The 13,771-nt window shown below is 43.3% G+C and overlaps 1 protein-coding gene and 1 non-coding gene across 2 annotated transcripts in view; one reads left to right on the forward strand and one right to left on the reverse strand.

Annotated features, from left to right (window-relative positions):
- The window catches only part of LOC126354033 (tRNA dimethylallyltransferase), a 1,733,584-nt gene that overhangs the window by 1,488,339 nt on the left and 231,474 nt on the right, over positions 1–13,771 (forward strand). The window lies entirely within an intron of this gene.
- Positions 2,309–2,384, reverse strand: Trnat-ugu (transfer RNA threonine (anticodon UGU)). The gene has a single exon. It is a non-coding gene; the product is annotated as a tRNA-Thr (tRNA).

The following is a 13,771-nucleotide window of genomic DNA, read 5'->3' on the forward strand; positions in this document are numbered from 1 at the left end:
GTCATAACGCCATAAAAACAATGTACAGCGCCAGATGTGCGCCTGGTGGTCACAGTTGAAACTAATTTGTTTTCCAGTGTAAATTGGTTTCAGATTAACTCATTAGCATCTCTAACAACTTTCGCTCCCATCCGATAATTACGAACAAAGCTGGCCCTCCGGTAGTAGGTGCACTTGATCACCCGATATTTTTCCTCTCTTTTTAGTAAGCTAATAGGCTGACGCTTGATCATTTTGGGCTAAGAAGCCACAGATACCGTAAGTTCTAGATGTTGACAAGGCTGCGAGAAAGTGTAGTATGTAGTTTCTCCACCTCATCAAATACCGATCCTTATGCTGCTCATTTTATGATGCGTAAAAACATCCCAGTTACGGTATTTCATCCAATGGGAACTCATTTGTTAAGGAAGGAGTGGAAGCTTGTCTGCAGAAGGATTTATGTTTTCATAAATTTTGGGAATGGCTCTTTCTTTTGTTAACTTCCAGATGTATCTTATTTCTAAAAAAAAATGTTCAAATGTGTGTGAAATATATCTCCATTCTACCACGCCTATTGTAACTCCCAGAAAAACTCAAAACTAATTCAAAAATATATATCAGCTGAGGTGACAAAAGCCACGGAATAGCGATATGCATCTATACAGACGACAGTATCATCGCGTACACAAGGTATACAAGGGCAATGCATTGGCGGGGCTGTCGTTTGTACTCAGGCGATTCATGTGAAAAGGTTTCCGACGTGATTATGGCCTCAGAACGGGAATTAACAAACTTTGAACGTGGAATGATAGTTGGAGCTAGACACATGGGACATTCCATTTCGGAAATCGTTAGGAAATTCAATATTACAAGATCCTCGGTCTCAAGAGTGTACCGGAAGTTGCCAAGTTTGTCATTACCTGTCACCACGGACAACGTAGTGGCCGACGGCCTTCACCTAAAGACCGAGAGCAGAGGCGTTCGCGTAGAGTTGTCAGTACTAACAGGCAAACAACACTGCGTAAAACAACGGCAGAAATCAATTTGGGACCTACGACGAAAGCATCGGTTAGGATTGTGTGGCGAAATGTAGGGTTAATAGGTTACGGCAGCAGACAACCTAAGCAAGTGCCTTTGCTAACAACACATCATCACCTGCAGCGCCTCTCCTGGGCTCGTGACCACCTCGGTTCGACACTAGCCAAGTAGAAAACTGTGATCTGGTCGTAGGAGTCTCTGTGTCATTAGGTGAGAGCTGATGGTGTGGTTCGAGTGTGGCGCAGATCAAGCGAAGCCATGGACTGAAGTTATCAACAAGGCACTGTGCAAGCTGGTGGTGGCTGCATAATGATGTGGGCTGTGTTTTCATGGAGTGGATGGGTCCTCTGGTCCAATCCTGAATAGAATTCGTTATGTTCAGCTACTTGGGGGCCATTTGCAACCATTCACGGGCTTCATGTTTCCAAACAACGATGGAATTTTTATGGATAACAATGGACAATTCGAGCGAATAATTTGGCAACCCAGATCGCCAACATGAATCACATCAACATTTATGGGACGTAATCGATAGGCCACGAGTTCGTGAACAAAATCTTGCACCGGCATAACTCTCCCAATTATGGACGGCTATAGAGGCAGCATGGCTCAGTACTTCTGCAGGGGACTTCCAAAGACTTGTTGAGTCAATGTCACGTCGAGTTGCTACAGTATGCGAATCAAAAGGAGGTGCGACACTATACTACGATGCATTCCATGAATTTTGTCACCTCCGTGTGTGCCTTAGGGGGACATTCACATGGGCTTCCATGGGATCTTTGGTAGGCATCATGATAACTGTGGACTACGTGAACATTATAGCGGTGGTATTGTGGACAACCAGCATCGTTTGATGCTTCATGTCTTCCTCGATGGCGATGTCGTCTTCCAATAGGATAACTGCCATTGTCACAAGTCTGGAATCGTCCTACATTGGTTTTGAGTTGCATGATTTTGAACTCAGGTTGATGCCTCAGTTACAGAATAAGCCCAATTTGAACCCTATGGGACACATCTGGGATGCTATCGGGCTCCAGCTGTACGTTCACAAATCATCAGCCCATAAATTGCGGGAACTGTGTGACGTTTGGGTAGATACCTGGTGCCACATAGTTCCACAAACCTACTTGTCCACTCCATGTCACCTAAAATCTCGTCTTTCTCAAAGCCTTCACACACGCAATCGCCCATCGCGAAACTGTACGCACCCGAAACTGTTCTACATTGAAATGATAATTAAATGGACTCCTAGCTGCAAACAGGCGTTGATTGGGGACATGTTGAAAACGTGTGCCCCGACCGGGACTTGAACCCGGGATCTCCTACTTACATGGCAGACGCTCTATTCCATCTGAGCCACCGATGGCATAGAGGATAGAGCGCCTGCAGGGTCTTATCCCTTGCACGCTCCCCGTGAGACCCGCATTCCCAACATGTTCACACCACTACAGACGCAGTGCGCCTAATAGATGTTTGCCCATCAGACTCATTACTCGTGGCAGATTAATCAACCATGTCCCGTATTAGCTGGGGCATAGCGTGTGTGTTCGCACAAGAAGGTCGAGGGCGAGTAGCCATGTTTTAACTATATATTAAGGTAGTATCTGTTCCCGAAAGAACAGGTACCATTGATGACCGTGCAGCTTCTCTAGAATGAAATGATAATCAAATCGATAGTTAAATCAATTGTCCCCAGTGATGTATATCAACGCCTGTTTGCAGCTAGGGTGTCGATTTAACTATCATTTAATTCTAGAGAAGCTGCACGGTCATGAATTGTATCTGTTCTTTCGGGAACAGATACTACCTTCATATCTTCTACATTGCATTTCAGAGGTGGGCCAACATGCCAGTAAGCAGGCAATCGTGTAATGTTTTGGTTCATAGCTGTAAATCTGGGAGACCTGTATGATCGCGGTGCGTTCCTGATGGCGTCCCATGACATCACGCAACTTATTGGGCCCGTATGGCGATAGCCGTCACAGAAAAGGCTGGAAGCGGTGTTTTCGATACACCAATCGGTTGCTGCCACTTCTCCGCGCATGTGCCTCTCCCGCATGCTTTGTTCCAAGTAGGCCCTACTTCACTGTGTCATTTCTGTTGAGTGAGTGAGAGGAGCAGACAGGCTGTTTAGTGACTGGACGAATGTAACTCAAAATGGTGCACATGATACAAGCGCGCATGTACGTTATCGAGTGTTATGCGATTCACGATTCGTGGGAAGCGTGTGCGGAACTGCTTGTGCAAGAGTTTGACTGGTAGTATGTTGGCTAAACCTCCTTCAAAGTTTACTAAGTAAAAATTAGTGGCAAAATAGCGCCAAACGGACTCTCTAGCTGTTAAAAAAAAGAGTTCGAAGACCAGAAAATATTACTCTAATGAAGGAAAGTCTGCAACAAAGTCCGACGAAAAGTGAACGCCGTTTGCCTGTGCAAGTGGGGGTTAAGAGACACATCATGTCGAAAATTTATCAGAGAGAATCTACATCTGTATTGTTACAAATTTAATGGTGTTAATGAGTTAAAGACCCCAAACCAACTTTCGCTTGGTGCATTCTCCCGTTAGTTTCTGAGGGAAGTGGAATCGGGACTTCTGGATTCTCAGTTTTTCAGTGCTTCGGATGTGACCTGTTTTAGTCTGTCAGGCTATTTGTGCTCACGGAACATGCTCCATTATGCATCAGTAAATCCCCGTCAGTTCTCTGAAGAGCCGTTGCATAATCTCAAGATTGGTGTTTGCTGCACTATGTCTGGTGTCCGAAACGTAACAAGCGTCGTTCACCACACCGCTAATGCTGACGAGTATGTCTAGAAACTGTTTAATCAGTCTGAGGACCAAGTCACAGAAGGTGAACAACTGTGTGGGTGTTTTCAGCAAGAGGGAGTAACATTAGACACAACTCTGTCAACCGTGTCCGGAGCGCATGTGGTGTTTGGTGAGGAGAGGACTATCAGGAGAGGCTATGCACTCATCTGGCCACTCCCATCGCCTGACGTTCTCTTCCTCCCCCTTCCCCCTCCTACCCCTCTTTGTTTCTTACTTGTGGGGCAAATTGAAAGGTCAGCTGTACTCAAATAATCCTCACACACTGGAAGCGCTAAAGCAGAACGCCGAAAACGCTGTTTCTATCCCTCGGGCAGAAGTGCTGCGCTTGTGTCACAGCTTGGTAATCTAGTACAGTGCTGAGTCGACGTCAACGGTGGCCATTTCCACCAGTTTCTTTGATTGTCGTCAACAAGAGTCAATCCCGCGTCGTCATATTGTAAATATTTTTCGGGTCAGTATACATGGTTTAACTGAATTCCCATTACAGGCTTCGAGGAAAGGTCCCTTTCACCAAAACAAGAAAAAGAAGTCCTGTAAACATGGCTTCAAATATGCATCTCTTAAGCGCTATGAGCACTTGATCATCTTCGAATGCATACCTTACGAGCTATGAGAACTGTTCGTCCTCGTTACTGCGAAACTCATCTTTTCTATTAAAGAAGTGCTAATAGCTTTAAAGGAATGCACTTTATAGACTATATTTACTGGACTTTTTTTCTTGTTTTTATCCACGCTACCTCCTCCTAAATTACGGAAAGCAAAGAGTTTGCAGAAGAACAGATATGTTTCACAGTGTCGAAGATGAAAAAGTGCTACTAGCCCTTAAGGTAGGCATTTTAGAGCCTATGTTCGTTACACATTTATTCTGGTTTTGGGGTAAGAAACTTGTCTAAAAGAAGTCTCCAAAGACAATCTATTCACGCCCTGTATGACCTAATGGATAACATCGGAAGTTCCATGAAGCTTTTCATGGAATGATGCTGTCGTATACATAGCGGTTGCGACGCTAGGAAATTCTAGCGAAATGAAGGAAGACCTTCAGGAGAGCGACGTTTGGTGTAGGTTTGGCAGTTGACCATTGCAATTAAATATAACACACACGGTGCATAAAGAGGCAGAAAGGCCCATTATTGCATGATTACGCGATTGGATAACAGTCATCGGAAGCAGTCACATCCGTTAAATATCTAAGATTATGCGTACGGAGTAATTTAAAGTGGAACGACCACATAAACCTAACAGCAGATAAGGCAGTGATGGGTGGGCGTGTTGCTCCTAGCATCAGTTAGTTTAAGTAGTGTGAAAGTCTAGGGACCGATGACCCAAGCAGTTTGCTCCCTTAGAAATTCACACACATTTTGGATAAGGCAGTGCCAGACAGAGATTTATTGGAAGATTCCTTAGGAAGTGTTGTCCTCCCACAAAGGAGGTTGGTTCCAAAACCCTCGTTCGACCAGTATTTGAATATTGCTCCTCAGTCTGAGATCTCTACCAGATAGGGTTGACAGAGGAAACAGAGAAGATATAAGGAAGAGCAGCCCGTTTCGTTACAAGTTCATTTAGTCATATCTAAGATTACCCGTACTGAGTGATTTAAAGTGGAACGACCACATAAAACTAATCGCGTGTTGTTCCTAGCATCATTTAGCTTAAGTAGTGTGAAAGTCTAGGGACCGATGACCCAAGCAGTTTGCTCCCTTAGAACTTCACACACATTTTGGATAAGGCAGTGCCAGACAGAGATTTATTGGAAGATTCCTTAGGAAGTGTTGTCCTCCCACAAAGGAGGTTGGTTCCAAAACCCTCGTTCGACCAGTACTTGAATATTGCTCCTCAGTCTGAGATCTCTACCAGATAGGGGTGACAGAGGAAACAGAGAAGATATAAAGAAGAGAAGCCCGTTTCGTTACAAGTTCATTTAGTCATATCTAAGATTACCCGTACTGGGTGATTTAAAGTGGAACGACCACATAAAACTAATCGCGTGTTGTTCCTAGCATCAGTTAGCTTAAGTAGTGTGAAAGTCTAGGGACCGATGACCCAAGCAGTTTGCTCCCTTAGAAATTCACACACATTTTGGATAAGGCAGTGCCAGACAGAGATTTATTGGAAGATTCCTTAGGAAGTGTTGTCCTCCCACAAAGGAGGTTGGTTCCAAAACCCTCGTTCGACCAGTATTTGAATATTGCTCCTCAGTCTGAGATCTCTACCAGATAGGGTTGACAGAGGAAACAGAGAAGATATAAGGAAGAGCAGCCCGTTTCGTTACAAGTTCATTTAGTCATATCTAAGATTACCCGTACTGGGTGATTTAAAGTGGAACGACCACATAAAACTAATCGCGTGTTGTTCCTAGCATCATTTAGCTTAAGTAGTGTGAAAGTCTAGGGACCGATGACCCAAGCAGTTTGCTCCCTTAGAAATTCACACACATTTTGGATAAGGCAGTGCCAGACAGAGATTTATTGGAAGATTCCTTAGGAAGTGTTGTCCTCCCACAAAGGAGGTTGGTTCCAAAACCCTCGTTCGACCAGTACTTGAATATTGCTCCTCAGTCTGAGATCTCTACCAGATAGGGGTGACAGAGGAAACAGAGAAGATATAAAGAAGAGAAGCCCGTTTCGTTACAAGTTCATTTAGTCATATCTAAGATTACCCGTACTGGGTGATTTAAAGTGGAACGACCACATAAAACTAATCGCGTGTTGTTCCTAGCATCAGTTAGCTTAAGTAGTGTGAAAGTCTAGGGACCGATGACCCAAGCAGTTTGCTCCCTTAGAAATTCACACACATTTTGGATAAGGCAGTGCCAGACAGAGATTTATTGGAAGATTCCTTAGGAAGTGTTGTCCTCCCACAAAGGAGGTTGGTTCCAAAACCCTCGTTCGACCAGTACTTGAATATTGCTCCTCAGTCTGAGATCTCTACCAGATAGGGGTGACAGAGGAAACAGAGAAGATATAAAGAAGAGAAGCCCGTTTCGTTACAAGTTCATTTAGTCATATCTAAGATTACCCGTACTGAGTGATTTAAAGTGGAACGACCAGATAAAACTAATCGCAGATAAGGGAGTGATGGGTGCGAGTATTGTTCTTAGCATAAGTTAGTTTAAGAAGCGTCAGGTAGATGCACAACCAACTCCAGTGGCAGACACTAAGAGGGAGGTGTCCATCATCACGGTGTGGTTTGGTGTTAAAATTCAGAGCGCGTACGTGCTGAGTCGAGCCAAAAAATATCACGTTTCCTCCTACAAATATCTCGCGAAAGGACACTGACGATAAAATTGGAGGGATTCGAACTCACACGGGGGTTACCAACAGTCTTTCTTGCCGCAGACCATTCGCGACTGGAGAAATGGGGGAAGCGGAGAAGTGACAGTGATACACAAAGTATCCTCCGCCACACACCACAAGGCGGCTCCCGTATTATATTTGTGATTGGAGGTATAAATGTCGAGAGTAGAGTCAGTTTTCTGTGTGCGGAATATTCCCTTCAGATCACTCATTCGTGTATTGTCCACTCTTACGGTTTACCTGTTTCATGAAGGAAGATGCTGTATGTGAAAGTGTTATGTCTTCGTTGCTACTCATATACCCGCTCAAACCCGCCCATGTGGGAGGTAGCGCACTATTTCGCTTCAGCGTGACTGCCATGTCCTAACACGATACTGTGTCCTATAATGCCGAATTGTGGCGAGTGTTTAATAAAAGACTCCCAAAGTTTAAAATGAAATAACTCGGGAAAGGCGAACGATGGATGGTCGCAACGAGGGGTCTCTTTATTGGAAATGGCGAAAAGTCGGATACAGAAGCTTTACAATTAGTTCCAAATGTCGCCGTCAGGTGGTGCTGGATGCTGCCGTTGTTGCACGGGGCATGGAAAAGTGGTTACAAATATCGTGCCTCTGTCCCTCATATTCTTTGCAATCACACTGTAAACGAAGCATTGCGTACAGCACTGACAAGGAATCCCTTGAGTGCGAACCGCGCGACTGCTACGGTCGCAGGTTCGAATCCTGCCCCGGGCATGGATGTGTGTGGTGTCCTTAGGTTAGTTAGGTTTAATTAGTTCTAAGTTCTAGGCGACTGATGACCTCAGAAGTTAAGTCGCATAGTGCTCAGAGCCATTTGAACCATTTGAACCTTGAGTGCGAGGTCGCAAAAGGCCAATGATATTTACGGCATTCGACGCCTCACATATCGTCTACCATGCGACCACAATATTGCCTGCTAAAGGCAACAGGATGCGGGACTGTAGGTATGGAGGTACGCAACGGTGAGCACAGCATGAGGCTACGGAGCTTAGTTGAACAGCTTAGTCGACGAGTAACAACAGTGCTCAGTGCTAGTGCTTTTGATACAAAGCAAAGCAATGGCAACGATAAAAAAGCAAATATAGCATTATATATATGAGAAAAGTTTCTAAAGTTGACATTTTGTCTGACAGAAAGTAACTCAAAGAATTTCGCAGAGTGAGGAAGAAGTTAGAGATGAAACACTAGTGTTTCTGCAAGATGAGTCGGTGGAATGTGTGCTGTTGCATGCACTTGACTGTGCTGACATTTTACATGAGGAGCACAATGATGACGATACGTGCTTAACAGGTGAAAGAGATATCGAAATAGATGTTGAGCCATGTAGTTCATCATCCTTGTCGGGCAGGAAGATACAAACCACGGCTACAGTTAAATTGTTGTCCTAGGAGCGAGTGCTAAACATAATTATGTATATGGAAGGTCATGCGTAGCATCCTAAAAGAAGAAACGATTATGAACAGATTTCGAATAAGTCTTTATCAATATGATGGTGTAGTGCGTAAGAAAAAATACGAACATTCAAAGGGGGGACAAGGAGCCTTGTTGAAAAAACTGGTGTTTGCACGTTTCAAGGATGCTCGTAATAATTTGTAGAATGTGCATGACAGTGACCTACTACGTTATGCACATCAAACTGCGCGCGACGTAAATTACAGTGATTTCAAGTGGAGCAGTGGATGGTTTCATAATTTCAAACAGTACTACAGAATTGGAAGACGTACGATAGCGAAATTTCAAACGATGCGTCAATTTGACGACGCACAGCAAACTGTGGAATCGGCCCCCAAAAATTTATAGATGAGATAAACAAACTTATCCCATCGCTCAGTAAAGAATTTGTTTTCAACACCGACTAATCGGGATTTGAAGGGGAAATGGGTGTGGGAGGAACCACGGGAATTAGAGATACCAAGAGAGTTGTGTCAAAATTAACCAACATCAAGTGCCTTAACACAATCGTATACAATTATGCCGACTGTTAAATTATTTTTTGTGCTGCCTGAAATTGAAGGTGGTCTGCCACCTACGATTCTGTAACGTGTGCGTCATCTTGCAAGGACAGTAGGAAATATTTACGTCACAGTACGAGCAGTGTTTTTGGCCAATAGGTGATAAAAATAACTTGCCTCTGCTTGATTCCTGGTCTGCATATAAAAATCATACTGCTTTAGAACAAACTACCCATCCTGACAAGTGTGTGACATAGCGGTCCCTACCACCTGGAACCAATGGACAAATTCAGTCGCTGGATGTTTGCTTTTTCCGTGCCTATAAAACATATTATCGCACTAACTGCAGCTACGCCTTAAATGATAGCCAGTTCCACGATAAGCTCCACGACAGATTGTTTCGCATTCGGCTGCAAGCCATCACGTTTCATCAGCTCTCATGACCCCGTTACACCAACAAGAGTGAATATGCATTCTTTAAGAGCGGAGACACACCTGAACGACCTGTTCGGTTTGTAACTCCCAAGGAGTTTGCCTTCGATGTTGATGGTGCGAACCTCTGTGATCACTGAGGCGCATCATTTTTTAAAAAATGGTTCAAATGGCTCTGAGCACTATGGGACTTAACATCTGTGGTCATCAGTCCCCTAGAACTTAGATTTACTTAAACCTAACTAACCTAAGGACACAACACACATCCATGCCCGAGGCGGGATTCGAACCTGCGGTTCCGGACTGAGCGCCTAGAACCGCATGACCACCGCGGCCGGCGTCATTTTTAATTCGGTATTCATGGTGCAAGTTAATGGTTTGTTCTCAACATTTATTGAATGTAGACGATTTCCATTTTGTGAAGTGTAATACTTACGTCCCTTAGAAGGTTGATCTGTGCACCTCCCGGGCACTCATTTTCTGTGTTCCCCCGTCGAAGGTTCGTGTCCTCCCTCGGGCATGGATATATGTGTCGTCCTTAGCATAAGTTAATTTAAGTTAGATTAAGTAGTGCGTAAGCTTAGGGACCGATGACCTCAGCAGTTTGGTCCCATAAGACCTTACCACAAATTTCAATTTTTTCATTTTCTGTCTGTCTCTTGATGCATATGGCGAGTCATTACCAGCTAATATTTTTCCTGTCATAATTGATAACACAACACTTTCAAATGAGCGTCACTAAAGATTGAACGAGCGACCTCGCACTTAAGGAGTTCCTTGTGAGACGGGTAAACTGACTTTCACCTTCTAGTCAGTGCCAATGGAAGTAAGAGCACGCGTCTGACTGGTGAACTCTACCAGCTCGCCCATTGTTCAGCAATGTCACAGGAATCAACGCCCTCGGCTGTACTCGTCAAAACATAGTCGAAGGGGGACAGTGAAACAGTGAACCCAGATCCATGCCAATTCTATTGCAAATGGTTCAAATGGCTCTAAAGACTATGGGACTTAACATCTGAGGTCATCAGTCCCCTAGACTTAGAACTGTTTAAACCTAACTAACCTAAGAACATCACACACATCCATGCCTGACGTAGGATTCGATCCTGTGACCGTGGCAGCAGCGCGGTTCCGGACTGAATCACCTAGAACCGCTCGGCCACAGCCCAATTCTAGTAGAGCGGGTCTAGTCCAAAGCACTTTGTTGAGTCATGGAATATTTTTAAGAAATGGCAAAAGCGACTGCAGTATGGCTTGATCGGATCCCATCTTTAATGAATCACGACAAAGGTGCTGGGTCCACCGTTTGGAATGTGGCGACAAACTGTTTCAAAACCAGGGGCATGATTACAGTCTTGTGTACCCAGGTTCAAATACCTAAAGTGATCCTCCTACCCCTCCTTTATGCCCCCCCCCCCCTCAATTGGCAACTAGACAGAAACATCAACCATACATCGTCTCTTGCCAGTATATCATGCTTCGACCAAAAAATCTGTAGTTGTTCTTAGTTGTTCCGGAATATTTGCTGCTTTTTGATTAGTAACATAGCCTCTGCAACGCTTATAAGGACTAGATTCGAATTGTGACACACTTCTTTGCTGCACTCACCTCTCATGATGAATGCTCCGTCATAGCCTTGCACGCGTCTTGTCCATTTCGTTCTGTAGATCAAATTAATTTGTGATCGGAATTGATCTTTGCTCTGTGTGAAGTTGGTAAACGCTTCTATGTTGATAACCTCAGAAGTATTTCCAAAACAGTCTTTGATTATTTTCACACAGCGAAAAGTATTTGTGGATAAATTTTACCATTTTCTTCACCTTTCGTTCGCATTTTTAATTTTTCCCTACGTTTTTCCTTTCTACCCTTCGAGCGCCAGGGATATCTTGTCCTCTGGGACTCCACCCCGGACGCTAAGGCCCAGTTACGCTCTTGCTGTTCTCGCTGGATTGTTTCTTTAATTCTGCGGTGATTATTTTCCGCATATCCTCTTAAAGTTAACAACAGCAATCGAGATGTGAAGCAGTTTTCAACAATGCAGCGGATCATTCAGTGGCCCACGCCGTTGCCGAGCAACTGTAAGAGGCGAGTCGAATGGCAAGCAACACGAATATTTCTGTCCTCGTTCACCAAAATCATTAGAAAACTGTGAAAACTGGAGGAGCATCTAGCAACGGTGGCAGCCAGAAGGTAAAGTTCCAACAAGCATCTGATTCTGATAATCCTTGGCACCAAAAACAGAGGCATCAAATAGACTGTCGTTTCTGCGAACGCAATACGTAAGTTCTTACAAGCGCGTATTTTTTAGAAATGTCTGGGTCTTTGACATAGCAGCTATGTTCAAGATAATTTGATTTTGCAAACCTGGCATCTAGACGGTTTATCACTGGTTGTCTGAGGCAGTTTGTGTTGGAGAAATGTAAATTTTATAAATCTTGTAATTACTGAAATACCTGAGTAGTACAAATCATACATCCTCCTACGAAGCTGCCACGCCAAGTGCTTTGTCTCATGTAGATAATGCTCGATAAGTTGAGTATTTCACCATGGTGTCCTGAAACACACGTTTTCCCTGCACATGTCGTAAGAAATAATGTATTCTATAAGACTTTCTAACACGTTATACACGGATTACGTGCATTAAGCTATATTTTTGTTAGACAACTAATTTGCCTTTTAAATCATAGGTTTTTTATTAATGGAGGGTAGTGCGATTTAAATTATCGTTTCCGCTTACCTATCATTGAACAAGTCGATTCGAAGTAAAATTTAGGAACATGTACTGTGCCCGAACATCGTGAATTACCTCGAACGTAACGCTCTGTCGAAATACAGCCAACAGTGATTCACAAAATATCGTTCTAATGAAACATAAATGGTTTTTCATTTGCACGAAGTAATGGGTGTCATCGAAAGGGGATCTCAAATTGATGCCATATTTCCAGATTTCCAGAAGGATTTTGACATCGTTACTCACAAGAGGCTTCTAATACAGTTGCGTGCTTATGGAGTATCGCTTCAGTTGTGCGACTGGATTCCTGATTCCCTGTCAGAGAGGACACACTACGTAGTAATCGACGGAAAATCATTGAATAAAATAGAAGTTCGGCATTCGCCAGCGAACTCATATAGGCTCTGCTGCCCCTAATATACATAAACGATTGAGGAGATAATCTGAGCAGCCCTTTTAGACTGTTTGGAGATGATGCTGCCCATTTCCCAACTTTTTAAGTCATCAGACGATCAAAACCAATTGCAAAACGACTTAGACATGATATCTCTATAGTGCGAAAACTGGCAATCGTCTCTCAATAAGGATTACTGCTTCACAGAATATTTATTTCTTCATATGTTTGTTTTAAATAAATCACTACAGTTCAAAAGGAAGAATGAGGTACATAATTACGATACCAGAAGGAAAAATAACATTCATTATTCCACACAAAGGCTGTCTGTAGGACAAAAAGGGGCGCATAGTACTGCAATAGAAATTTTTGATCTCTTACCCCGTGACATAAAATGTCTGATTGACTGCAAAGTAAAATTTGAAAACAAACTGAGAAAGTTTCTCCTTCACGACTCTTTCTGTTCCGCAGAAGAATTTCTATTACTGTCACGCGTAAAAGGTCGTGGTTAGGAATTACTGGCTCACGCCTGTATATCTTTTTTCTTTTTGGAAAAAAAAACTTAGAAATGCTCAGAATGTAACCATACGTACAAATTAATTTGCGGTGTGAATGTAAAATGACTCGTTCCACATAATTACGATCTATCCTGCAGAATGATCCATGGAAGATATAACTAATTGTTATATTAAATAGCAACGATCACATAGATAATGTTGTGGGAAAGGCAAACCAAAGTCTACGTTTTATTGGCAGAACGCTTAGGAGATGCAACACATCTAATAAAGAGACTGCCTGCATTACGCTTGTTCGTCCTCTGCTAGAGTATTTCTGTGTTTGTATGGGATCCTCACTAGATAGTGTTGACGAGGACATCAAAAAATTTCAAGGAAGAGCAGCTCATTTTGTATAAAAGAAATAGGGGAGAGAGCGTCACTGATATGATAAGCGAGTTGAGATGGCAATCACGAAAAGAAGAAAGTTTTTCGTTGCGACGAGATCTTCTCACGAGATTTCAGTCACCAACTTTCTCCTCTGAATGTGGAAATATTTTACTGTTGCCAACTTATACACTGTTCAGCCAGAGCATTTTGACCACTGACCTA

This window comes from Schistocerca gregaria, chromosome 3 (assembly GCF_023897955.1).
Source record: "Schistocerca gregaria isolate iqSchGreg1 chromosome 3, iqSchGreg1.2, whole genome shotgun sequence".
NCBI lineage: Eukaryota > Metazoa > Arthropoda > Insecta > Orthoptera > Acrididae > Schistocerca > Schistocerca gregaria.